The 13,514-nt window shown below is 36.7% G+C and overlaps 1 pseudogene; it reads right to left on the minus strand.

The window, feature by feature from the left end:
* The window catches only part of LOC130681803 (kelch-like protein 4), a 69,598-nt pseudogene extending 56,808 nt beyond the window's left edge, over positions 1-12,790 (minus strand).
* Positions 12,791-13,514: the final 724 nt, after the last annotated feature.

Below are 13,514 nucleotides of genomic sequence, written 5' to 3' on the forward strand. Positions count from 1 at the left end.
CCCATTCAACCAGGCATTGACTTTTTAAAAAGTCATGATTTGTAAATCTACACATTCTAAATGGATATTCCACATGTCATGTCAATTCCTCTATTTTCTATTTTTCTTTCCACATTTTTTTGTTCCTTAAAGTATTATGTCTATTAACATGCTTTCTTTGCTACCATTCATCATGTCATTTTCCTGTGAAATGGTACTCTTTGAGAACCTGAGGAAAGCATGTGGAGCTTCTCCCTAAAATTATTCACTGACACAAAATATTTCAGCAAACTGTTGGGGGTCAATAAGCCCTGACCTCTAAGATAAAGTCCAGACCATCCTTATCCTGTCTTTGAAGACCCACCACAATCAGTGTCAGACCTTTCTTGCTTGCTTAATTTTGCACTGTCCTCCAATGCATACCGTTCACTTCAAACTGAAATCTGCCATTGGAACATACCTTAAACTTCCATGCTGCAGTGCCTTTTTGAAGGCACTCTGTGTTTTGCCTCCTACCTAGAATTAATTAATTCTCCCCATATCTGTATCAAAACGCTATCGATTCCTTAAGATTCAGTCAATTCATATCTACTCCGTGAAGCATTTTCAGGTTGCTCTAGTCATAAGAATTATTTCTCGGTTTTGAATGCCTAAAGGGCTCAATGCCCAAGCAACTTAAACTGTTTTTGAAATATACTCCTTTTTATGGGCATCAAACATTTCAAGAGCATGCACTTTATTGCCTCCAAAAATATTGTAAGCCTCTAGCCAGGAATCAGCATGTATCATTAATCTTTTCATCCTTAGAGTGCTTAACATGCATACAGTAGGAGTTCAAGAAATTCTTGTTGGATGGAGGAAACAATAAATGAGTACCAACATTTTAGCTAAGCAACTGGCTTGTTGAGTATTATTATAACAGGCTTCAGTCTAAATTAAATACTAAAGCTGATACCTAAAGCTTTATGTGACAGTCTGTTACACATGCAGTTGTTTATTAGTGTTGTTATAGCTGCTGAAGTCAACTTTAGCTGAAAAAGGACACCTAAATGCCACCATGCTAACAGCAGTCTAGGGTTACAGGGAAAAGGTGGGCCAAAAATTTAACAGATAGCTTCTATTGAGTGAGTTAGTACTGGATGACTAAGAACCAATCACTAAAGTCAAAGAACTGCTGGAAAAGTTTGCAAGGTGTTTAGGATGGCTACTGAAGAAGCAATAGCAATAGACAGGGTTTGAGCAGGGCAGGAGCACTCCATTCACTAACATTTGAAACCATGCAAGGGATAAGTCACTTGGACTAATAGTAACAAGCTAAGCCAGGTTAAGGAATAGCAAAGCAGCAACAAAGGATTCACTTCCAATAAGTTCAGTGAACACAATCATTGGTATTATTCTCTTACAGTGCAAATGCTAGTGTCATATAACTAGTATACCTATATATTGATGGGGGAAATACATATGTTACAGTGTTTTCAGAGTAAAACCTTATGCAATACTTCTTGTTTAAAACTTCAGTAAGAGCTGCTCCATTCTAAAACATCAGATAACTCAAAACTATGCAATTTTCTCACTTTTAGTTACCTTTCCTTAGGTAGTTTTTTTTAAGTCTATTTACAAAATCTTCTTTCTCAACCACCAGTGCTACATATTTTCCATTCTCTTTAGTGAAATTATAACCTAAATGGAACAGATTCAACATGGATAAAATAAACTCAATGGCTATATTTGTCATTTCAGCATGGAGAGAGAAAGATTTTTATATAAGGAAGCTTGTTTTATACGTGCTATTATTTTCCTCCTGACAGATAAACCATAGGCAGCAATGTAGAGAAGAAATAGAAAAAAAGAAGTGGCAGGCCACATTTTCATTTGAAAGTACCAATAAATATGTTACCTCATTAGTGTCCACAGTGTCTTCAATGATTAAAAATGATTTTCTGTTACACAGACCCAACTGTGACCTTACTAGTTGTTATACCCTTAGAAGTTGTTCCACACCAAATGATAGCCACAATCAATACCATCGGAATAGCACTTAAAATTTCATGTAGTTTTTAGATTTTGTCAGAACTTTAGCTGACTTCCCTAGGATTGCCTTTAGGATGTTATCTTCTTGCTAATATATAAGATTTTTGCAAGAAAGGGGTAACAGCCCACTGATCTTGATTTAGTACCCTTTCAACCAGTTGCCAAAGAACAAAAGTAAACAAAACAAAACAAAGCAAAAACAAGTACCCAGTTCATTCAACTGGGTGATCTTCTGGTACTGACTTATGGAATCTATTGACTAGGATGGCCTTTGCTAAAATACTACACATTTTTACAGAATAAATTGTAATAGTAGAGTCCCCATAAGCTCTACACCCAGTTTCCCCTATTATTAATATCTTACATTAGTATGGCACATCTATAGCAATTAATGAACCAATATTGGTAGTTATTATTAACTAAGGCCCATTATTTTATTCAGATTTCCTCTATTTAACCTAAGGGCCTTTTTCTGTTCTGTATCACATTTTTACATCATGTCTTCTAAGGCTCGTCTTGGTTATGAGTTTCTCTGACTTTCCTTGTTTTTGATGGCATTGACAGTTGGAAGATTACAGACCAGGTATTTTAAAAATTTCCTCCTACTTGGATTTGTCTGATATTTTTCTCATGATTAGATTGGGTGGGTGATGGGTCTCGTGGAGGAAGAGGACAGAGGTAAAGTGCCATTCCCATCACATCATACCAAGTGGACAAAGTGTCAACACAACTGAGCACTTCTGATGTTAACCTCCATTACCGGACTGAGGTAGTATTTGTCAGGTTTCTCTACTGTAATGTACTCTCCCACGCTTCCATCCTGTACGCACTCTTTGGAAAGAAGTCACAATGTGCAGCCCACACTTAAGGCCCAGTGCAGGCATACCTTTGAGATCCTGCGAGTATAGTTCCAGACCATTGCAATTAAGTCAATACTGCAATAAAGCAAGTCCAGTGAATTCTCTGGTTTCCCAGCCGGTGCATATAAAAGTTATGTTTACACTATATTGCAGTCTAACAACTGTGCAATAGCATGCCTAAAATAACAATGTACACACCTTAAGTTAAAAATGTTTTATTGCTAAAAAAACCCTATCATCTGAGCTTTCAGTGAGACATAATCACTGATCACAGATCGCCATTACAAATGTAATAAAAATACAAAAGTCTGAGGCATCGCAAGAATTTCCAAAGTGTGACACAGTGGCGTGAAGTGAGCAGCTGTTCTTGGAAAAACGGTGCCAGCAGACTTGCTTGATGCAGGGTTGCCTCAGACTTTCAATTTGTAGAAAACGCAATACCTGCGAAGTTTAGTAAAGCGCAGTAAATAAGGTATGCCTGAATTCAGCTCACCTCCTTGAGGGCAGAGTATGTACATAAATTATTTGGAATTCTTCTGCACAAGAGATTTGTCTTTTACCTCTCATTTATTTATTTATTCAATCATTTATATCAATGTAGACTTATGAATGTTTATTTTTTACTTTGATTCATAATCCAATACTTTAATTTTTTTTAATCATTCCAGTTTCAGCCATTGGGAGCTTTCTCAGTTGGCTCCTGTGTCCCTTTGACATGCCCCCATCACTATTTTTAAGACTTCCTTACTTTATGCACTACAGGATGTTCCAGGTTCATCTTGACCGTTATAATTTGACTTAATTTTCTTTATTAAGGATCCCGTGTTCCCCAGTCCAACACGTTTATTTATAGTTTTTCATCTCTTTCAAATACAAGAATTTCACACTGATATACACATATACACACAGACACACATACATATGTGCGATGCTTTGCAATACCTGCGAAGCTTAGTAAAGCGCAGTAAATAAGGTATGCCTGAATTCAGCTCACCTCCTTGAGGGCAGAGTATGTACATAAATTATTTGGAATTCTTCTGCACAAGAGATTTGTCTTTTATCTCTCATTTATTTATTTATTCAATCATTTATGTCAATGTAGAATTGATAAACACTGCAAACATTTTCACAAATAAAGTCATAGGAAAGACATCAACAAGATAGCATTAAGGGGAAGATGCCTTATAAAAGTCAAAAAGAAGACACACATGTTAAAAAAAACTTTAAAGTACTTAGCGACTGAACATTTAGGCAATGCATAACAAGTCGACATAGTTAATATGTTGCTTTTGAAGTCACATATTGAAAAGTACCATTCATTTTGAGTCCTTTATTGTTATTTCCAAATGCAAAAATGAAGTGATACTTGCCTTTAAATATCAAAGATAATAACTATAAGTCCCCTTACATATCACTACATCCTTAGATGGAAAGGAGTCCCAGGTTTTTCAAACATTAAATGGATTTTAATTAAATGCTAACACACACACACACACACACACACACACACACACACACACACACATGCAATACCACACTGCTAGGAATGAGACATAAGGAACACGGTACCTCACTCTTGGGAATGAGGCTGTGAGTAGCAACGATTTAAAATCAACCAACAGATATTCCACCTCTAAAAAGGTTTCAGATCACTGCATTAAGTTTAAATTATGAGTTAAAACGCTGTAAAGTTGGTAAAGCAACTGAATAATGTACATAATTGTATATGGCATGTTTTAAATAGGCTAAGGGGTTTAACCTTAAACTTTCTATAAATAACAATTAAATTGTACTTTGCCCCTTGTTCTTTCCTTCAAAGTAATAATTTCTACTGAGCAATGCAGTGCAAAATTTAGTACAGTAGGTCTTGCTCTGAATTTTAGGAAACCATATTATTTGTGCCTTGTGAGAAGATAAGCAACAACGATAGCTATCCAAAAAATTAATACCCAGAGAAATATCATTTGTAGATGTGAGTACCATCTTCACATTCAAAGATTTTCCTTGGGAGAATGAGAAAATATATGTAAAGTATTTAGTGCCTGGCACATAATGTGTGCCTACAAAAGGTACTTATTATTTTTAATGTTGTTTTATTATTGTCACCTATCCAAAATCATCTCTCACCATTCGCCCGCTCAGGACTCTACTCCAGCTGTATTGGCTTCCTTGTGTTTGAACCTATCACTCACATTGCCATCTCAGGGTTCTTAAAATTGCTCTTCTGCCTTCCTGGAAAGCTCTCTCTGTAAATACTCCCATAGCTTACTTCCTACTTTATGGGAAAGAATATTATAATAAGTTCCACTGTTTAGGACTTTGGATTACTCTTATGCATAAATATTTCCCAAGCATATTCCATATTACAGATGGATCTGTGTCGTGGATGAAGATGCACAATGCCTTTGGCCATCTCTGAATAGGTTTGTTAGGAAAGCAAATAAAACATCATGTGTCTGTTTTCATAAATGGCACAGGTCTCTGTACATGAGGCTTATGGCCTGCTGGCTGAATAGACAGATTCCCAGAGGACAAAATGGCATCATGGTTACAGGATGGCTGAGAAGTCACCTCTGTGGCCAAGGGACATCATGTGATCTGAAAATCACTATAATGAACAACAGGTCAGGGCATATTTTTGAATTCACCAGTTAAGGATGCTTTGGACATTAATTAATGGACTATATGGGGACATGTGGCATTGATCTGAATAGAAAAAGATGCATGATGGTTAAGGGCTACCTTGTGGCATAGCAGCAGTGACCTCTCACTTGTTTCAAATTTTTGAAACAGACATCTCTTCACTTCATTTAGATCTCTGCTGAAATGTTACCTCATCAGAAAGGTCTTGCCTATCTGAAGGAGCATCCCTTCTTCACTCTCTTCCCTCTATTTTGTCTTCCCATTACTTATAACCACTTAAGCATTACATTCTTGTTTTAGTTTAATTGCCCCTCTCTCCTCACTAGAAAGTATACTCCATGAAAACACGTTTTCTGTTTTGATCCTGTTTTATCCTGGGCACCTAGAAGTGTGCCTGATGAAACACAATGGGAGCTTAATATTTGTGGAATGAATTATGAATGAATTCTAACTCTTATTCATCTCATCTCCCTTTCTTTGGGATACCACAGTATGCAAAAATAGCTGCTCATTTTTTTCTAGATAAACCTATCTTAAAAATTGGAAAGGACTTAGGTGGAGAGGGAATTTGGAGTCTTGTCTAAGCAACTCTGGCAAGGACATGCAAAATCACCTATCATGCATTTGGTAAATTCTGCAAAACCTAGAGCCCCAACAGATAGAATGAGGGTATAATTCCTCTTTCCTGCCAATTCCTTAAAACTAAACAGCCCAGCTTTGTGCTGGGGCGTGTTGTTCTGGGCCCACATACAGGTCATCAGCATTTTAATCAATGATCTCAAGTACAAGGAGGAGATAACTTCAATGCAGTTTAAAACTTTGACATACACCTGGGTGCTTATGCAATTATTTCTTTATGAGCAGTTAAAATACTCTTTTATATATATGATTATTATGTATATATAATTGATAACCAAATATTGTCATATAAGAAGCATGATAACAATATACTGTTAAAATATTTGTTCTGATCTTTTGAATGCTAGGGATGAGATAAAGAAAATAAAGGGCACTGAGCAAGGTAGTTAAGAGAAAGCAAAGATGCAGAGTTTAGTAGGTAACTGTAACAAAAAGAAAATGATAAGTCAGCCCAGATCTCTGATGACCAACGTACTGGTATGTGCATACTCACACTGTGGGATCATGATGTAGAGCTGTTCCTAAATGAAGTACATACTTATAATTCAATTCTATAGGAATATATTTGGATTTTTAAATCCCCAAACCAACATATTAATCTACCTTTAATATCTGTTTCTGGAATAATTGCAAGATACTCAATTATATTGCATTTAGTAATTTAGTCCATTCTCTAGTCATTCCCTGATATATATGTAGAGAGGAGAATGGCTTTAAAGACCCTAACTTTTCCCTGAATCTCAGAGCCCGTTTTGTACTAACGTGATAATTCTCCACACTTACTGGCATTTTCATTTGTTTGTTTGTTTGCTTCACCAGAAGAGTTCTGTTGAGGCGATGGCAGGCTGCTGCCAACTTCTCAGGATCCTTTCCGCTCCCTAATCTTGTTGAAGAAGAGAGGCATTAGAGAAACAGGCCATAAGAGAGCTCCTTCTCAAACTCTCCTTAATCAAGACCTAACAATTCAGAATGAGTAATGGTAAATAAGTGAATCATCATAATTCAATTAATAAGGTCCTCAATTTGCCCCTTCCCTTCTTCTTAAAATATCCTTGTCATATCTATGAAACCATCTCCTATATTTATTTTAAGAATATATTAATTTAACTTTCCACTGTAACCAAAGGATATTTAGCAGAACATTTCAGAACGTACAAACTATCAGGAATAAAATAAAAAGAGAAACGTATATTTTAAAGTATTACTTAGGGATACTTTATATTTGACATTTTATCCAGCATTTTCTTTTAGCAACTGATTTATTATAAATATATTCTCATGCAGGAAAATCAATTCTGGAATCCTCAAAGAATTTTGTCAGGATCTCTCAGTGCATAGTTTAACTTTCTCTACAATAGTAAAATGCGTTTAATATTAACCTCCAAATTCAGCGGTTTTTAAAATTGACATTCATGGTGAGGAGAGATCATTTGGAAACCTGCTAAATTTGAAAGCATGGATTGCATATTATTTTGAAAGTCCAGTTAGTTGTACTAAGCACAACCTTCAGTCCCAACAGTTATGTAGCGTTTTTGTGGGTAATCACACACACAAACACACACACACACACACCACAAATGCATACATACACACTTTTTTCTTAAGGTATCTTAAGCATCACAAACACTCTAATACTACACTTAAAGTCATTTCAGGGTCTTTTGCATGTTTACATTTCCACAAGAAGACTGAGTTCCTATACAGACATCATCTTGCACAGCTGATCTCTCTTTTGTCACAACACTGCTATGTTGCTTTTTCTACTGATATTATGCTTTGAATTTAGGGAAGCAAGGACCTGTCAGGCATATATGTTGGAAAAATTATGTCTAGAAGCAAAACTTCCAGTCCTTCTCTTCTATACTTACAAAGAGAGACACAATATACCAAATATTCAGATTTCCAAATACATTAGCATAGCTTCCTGTTGAACCATTATATAATTTAAAACATATCAAAAATGCTTCTTTTTCTGTACTTTTTTACAGTTTAGTTGCATTGTCAAGATACTCAATAGTGTCTACAACATGTTGGGCAAATAAAACCTGATAATGAAACAGAAAAAAAAAACATAAAGACCTACTAGGGTAAGTTAGGTTGGAAAATACTAAAAGACAGAACATAATTCTGTTCTCCTCAAACAATACTGGTGGACACAAAAATAAAGATGAAGTCAAATATTTTATAAACTATACTGCAACTATACTTTATTAATACTCCTTATTCCATTTTACTGTTCTGAAATAGACAACATGTTCCATTACCTACTTTTAAGATCTCACTGCTGCAAGCAGCATTTCATTACCTGCTTTATGCAGAAGTTTTTCATGATTGCAAACTACCTATGAAACTAATGCATCCTGAAATAAATATCAAATGCCAAAGGAAGTTGTTCTGTATTCTCACATAGACAAAATATTTGTCACGTTTCAATAGAGCAACCATGTACCAAGGGACAGATAAGGATGTGCTGAGCAGTCAGAGCCTTTGTTTTGTCAGAATTGGCGTAAGTTACAAAGTTAGAAAGAGTTCTGTTTATGTGATCACACTTGCACAAAGAATCACAACTGTTTGAACATCCAAGCCACGGAGGATATTTATAGAAAATTAGTAATTATAATAAACACCTCTTAGAACTGAAACAGAACTATTAATGAAATCAAAGTGGAACAGGAGAAGTAAACTCACAAACCTAAGACATATGTCCCATTAATTATCAAAATGCATGTATTGTTTTCCTTTATAGACAGAGGAAGGGGTTTCTTGGAGATCCTGACTGGCTGCATACAAGTTTGGCATTTATTACAGCACTTTTAGTTAAGCGCTAAATGAGAATTTTAGAGGATAAATCACCCTAGGCTATGACTTTCAGTTATGCGATTGAAAACTCCTAGCTCGCTGTAGAATCCTCTGTATTGCCATCAGCCATCATCTCCAAATCTTGTGAGTGTTTCTCACAAGCTTCTTTGAACAGATTCTCCTCTGGAATTGCTTTAGGAATATCTTCATTTACTCGAAGATGTTCCATCAGGTTTTGCGGGTGCCAATTCTGAAGGGCTCTCTGACGGGCAGGTGCCGGTCCCAGCACTGGTGCCAGTAAGTTGTGGATAGGACTGTTGCTTTTCCTCAGGCTGTCTCTGTCCCGAGAGTTGTTCTTCAACAGGCCCTGAACCGGGTCCTTCTATGCTCATATCCTTCCTGCTGAAGGCAATTTCCAGTGTTGGGCGAACCTTTGAGAAGGAGGGCTAAGCCACCTCCAGCACAGCCTCCGGATCTGTTTCACATCAGGCTCCTTATTGCGAGACACTGACATCGTGGCAAGAGAAAAGACAGAAGCCTTCTCTCACAGAAAGGAAACGGAGCCTTTGTTATCTCTGCTTCTCTGCCTGTTCTGTAGAACTAACAAAAGCACAAGTGCTGAGAGCAGTCTGTCTTGCTTCCTCCCCTGCCCCTCTGCCCGCGGTACAAGGTGAATTCTCCTATAGCTTTCTAGCTGAAGCAGAAAAGGAAAGCAGCTACCACAACACACTCCAGCTGCTAGAGCATGATCGCAGTCCTCCCGCTCGAGACTTGCAAATATCTAACCCAGCTTTTTCCTTACGGAAGTACAGTAGCTGTAGCGTAAAGGCAAGTGAGCAAAAGCAAAGTGTTCAGTCTCACTTCCTTCTGGATTCCCTCCACTCACTCCTCCCCCTGCCAGATTCGCTTTCTGGTAGCTCACTTCTAAAAATGTGCCACTTTGTCCTAGGAGAATTTGTAACAGGGCATTCATTACGATCTATTTTGGGGTTCCTGTTATCTGGGTAGGTATCATTGCAAGGAAACTCCTTAGAGTCAACATCTGTGTTTTGGACCTGTGTATTCCTCACTGTGCCTAAAACACAATGTTGGACATAGAGTAAGCAAACTGGAAATACCAGGCAGAATGAATACCATGTTATAACAGAGGGGAAAAACTGTTTTATGTGTTCATTTGTCCTTTTTTTTTTAGTATATATATTCTATATATAAGTGAAATTGAGACAGGGACCATGGAATTAGGCAGAGTAAGGTGAGGGACTCCGGAGAAAAAGCAGAGCAAGATAATTACAGTCAGAACAATGTAACAATATGCAAAGAAGTCCCTCTCAAAACTCTGTGTTAAGCATTATGCAAAGTCAGAGTCACACTAATTCTCTAGGGTAAAGATTTGTATACATGACTAGGATTATAGACATTCTTCAGTGAAATTGCTTAAAGCTCAAAAGGCCAGGAGCAACTTGGCCTGGAATGTTTGACTGTTCTGCAGATAAAGAAAAGTATCTCAGCATAAACCATCACTTTATTGTATCAATTACATCATGACAATGTAAAATTTACCTTATCCTGCTAAAAGGCCCAGTTAATTTTAATTGTAACTATGTGCTATTTTCCCTTCTCTAATCGTAATCAAGTAATCTGCAACCTAGGCAAAAGACTACTTTGGTAAGCAATCTCAACTATAAACAACCCAGGCAAACAGACAACAACCCAGCCCACCTTGGGGGCAGGGCAGGCGGTCTTACAAGTCTGCACCCCTAACCCTTTACCCTCATTCCTGAAAATCTTCAACTGCACATAAAACCCCTAGACAATGAGCCAACCACGGACTCTCTTGTCCCCTCCTGGCATGAGCTGGGAGCTCTGTCCTCTCACTTTATCTCTAAATAAAAGCCTGTACCTTGCTCTCCTACGTTGAGTGTTTGTGAAGCTCATTCTTCGGCTTCGTGAACAAGAACCCTGGCATCAAAATCATACGGTATCTGTCTTTCTCTGTCTGACTTATTTCACTTAGCATTAATACCCTCTAGACCCATCCACATTGTTGCAAATGGCAGGATGTCTTTTCTTTTTATGGCTGAATAATATTCTACTATGTACATGTCCCAACTCTTCTTTATCCATTCATCTATTGATGGACACTTAGGTTGCTTCCGTATCTTGGCTATTGTAAATAATGCTGCAATAGGCATAGGGGTGCATATATCTTTTCAAATTTGTGTTTTTTCTTTGGATAGATACCCAGAAGTGGAATTACTGGGCCATATGGGTATTCCTATTTCTATGAAAAGATGCTCAACATCATTCATCATCAGAGAAGTGCAATTGAAATCCACAATGGTGTATCAGCTCACACCAGTCAGAATGTCAAGATCAAAAAAACAAGAAATAACAAGTGTTGGCAAGGATGCGGAACCCTCATGCACTGTTGGTGTGAATGTAAAAAGGTGCAGCCACTGGAAAACAGTTTGGAGGTTCCTTATTTTTTTCTAGTTTAAACTAAAGTCTGTTTCCTAATTTCAGAATGAAAACTTAAAAAGAGGAACATAGCATACAATGGTGGAAGAGTTCATTTTGTTTGTGTTTTTTGCATGCATATGCATGTGTGTATGTACATGTGCATGTGGTGTGCTATTTTTGACAGGGCCTTTTACTTTGAAGGGTGTTTTTGGTCTCTTAGAAGCCTGCTTTCAATACCAGATGCCTCATAAATAATAATGAAACAACATATTATACAAGTGAAGCAGGAAAAGGCTGAACTTGAATTATCTGTAATAGTTGACAGTTACAGAAGAAAAGTCAAAATTTAAATTCCTTAAGAATTTTAATGATACTCATTTTCTAAATATTATAGAAAATGAGAAAAGAAATGCTGGGAAAAACTTGAAAGAGAATTTAGAAACTTCAACGTACCAAAAAAATCCCCCAAGTTTCTAGGTACAGAACAGTATGGTATTTCATAAATACAAAGCCTGTGGTGCAGACTTCAGATGGTGTTTGTGTGTATTTGTAAAGACACAGAAGAATAGATGTACGTATAGCATACACCAAATCATGTCCCATACATGTTAAAATCTTCAAGCACTAAACTCTATGGCAAATAGTCAATAAGACAATTTTTTCCTATACACTATGCAAGTACAAAGATAAACACACAGACCTTGACAAAGACACACAGGCATATATATATATATGCTGATAAGCACATACATATGTGACCATGCACGCGCACACACACACACACACACACACACACACACACACACACACACTGATTTGACATACATAGAAATTTTAAAAAGTAAATAACCTTAGTCTCTACTGGAGTCTAACAATTGAAAGAACATACAAGTCAGGCTTATAAAATCAGTTATCTGTTTAGTCACATACTTAGGCTTTAAGAAATTCATTCAAAACAATGCTTATACACATATGTACACACACTATGTACATTCCTGTAATCATCACATGGAGATGAAAAGCTGAGAATCATGATTGATCAGAGAAATGCAAATGAAAACTAAAAGTGAAATATTTCCTATCCAAAAAATTGGCACAAATTAAAACGCTTTAAGGTACCAAGAATTGGCTAGGAGGAAAGGTTATGCAATAAAAGTTACATTTAAATGATTAGTAAAGTCATTTTGCTATTTAATAAAGTTGAGGATGCACAAATCCAATAACCCAGGGATTCCACTCCCTGCTATGTGACTGAGAGACACTCTCACATACATGCATGAGGAAACATGTACCAGAAATGTTCATTGCAGAATTTCTTGTAATAGAATGAAACTGAAACAACATAAAACAAATGCTTACCAATATGGTAAGAGAAAAATATGTTTTTATATAGACATACAATAAAATGCTACACAAAATGGAAAATAAACTAGAGATAAATCAGTCATTATGGAGATAAATTTAAAAATCATACCACCAAGAAGAATAACTTGCTTATTCACAATAAAGTGTGTAAGGAAGTAATAACTGGGAGGAAATTTCCTTTTGACAGCAGTGTTTGTGGTACAGAAGGATATTTGAGAGTTTGAGAGAACAAGGCTCTACAGTGAGATATGAAGGTAAAATGTTAAGACTCACTACATGACTACATTAAGCAGGAGAGGTTGATATGTGTGTATACATATACATGTGCTTTATGTACATATACATATACATAAATATACATATATGTATTTACCCACACCCACAGATTTAATGAAATTCTAATCAACTCCCACAAAGATTTTTATGGACATGCACATACTTTTAAAATTTATAAGGAAAGGCACAGTTCCTATAATAACTATTATGGTCTGAATGCTTGCATCCCCCGAAATTCATTTGTTGACACCTTGAATGCCAGTGTGATGGTATTAGGAGATGGGGCCTTTAGGAGGTAATTAGGTTTAGATGAGTTCATGAGGGTGGATCCTGCATGATGGAATTAGTGCCCTTATAAGAAGAGGAAGAGATACCTGGGTGCTCTCTTCCTCCACCATGTGAACATACAGTGAGAAGGAAGCTGTCTATGTGCCAGAAAGAAGGCTGTGCCCAGAACTTGAC

Source organism: Manis pentadactyla, chromosome X, assembly GCF_030020395.1.
Source record: "Manis pentadactyla isolate mManPen7 chromosome X, mManPen7.hap1, whole genome shotgun sequence".
NCBI classification, from domain to species: domain Eukaryota; kingdom Metazoa; phylum Chordata; class Mammalia; order Pholidota; family Manidae; genus Manis; species Manis pentadactyla.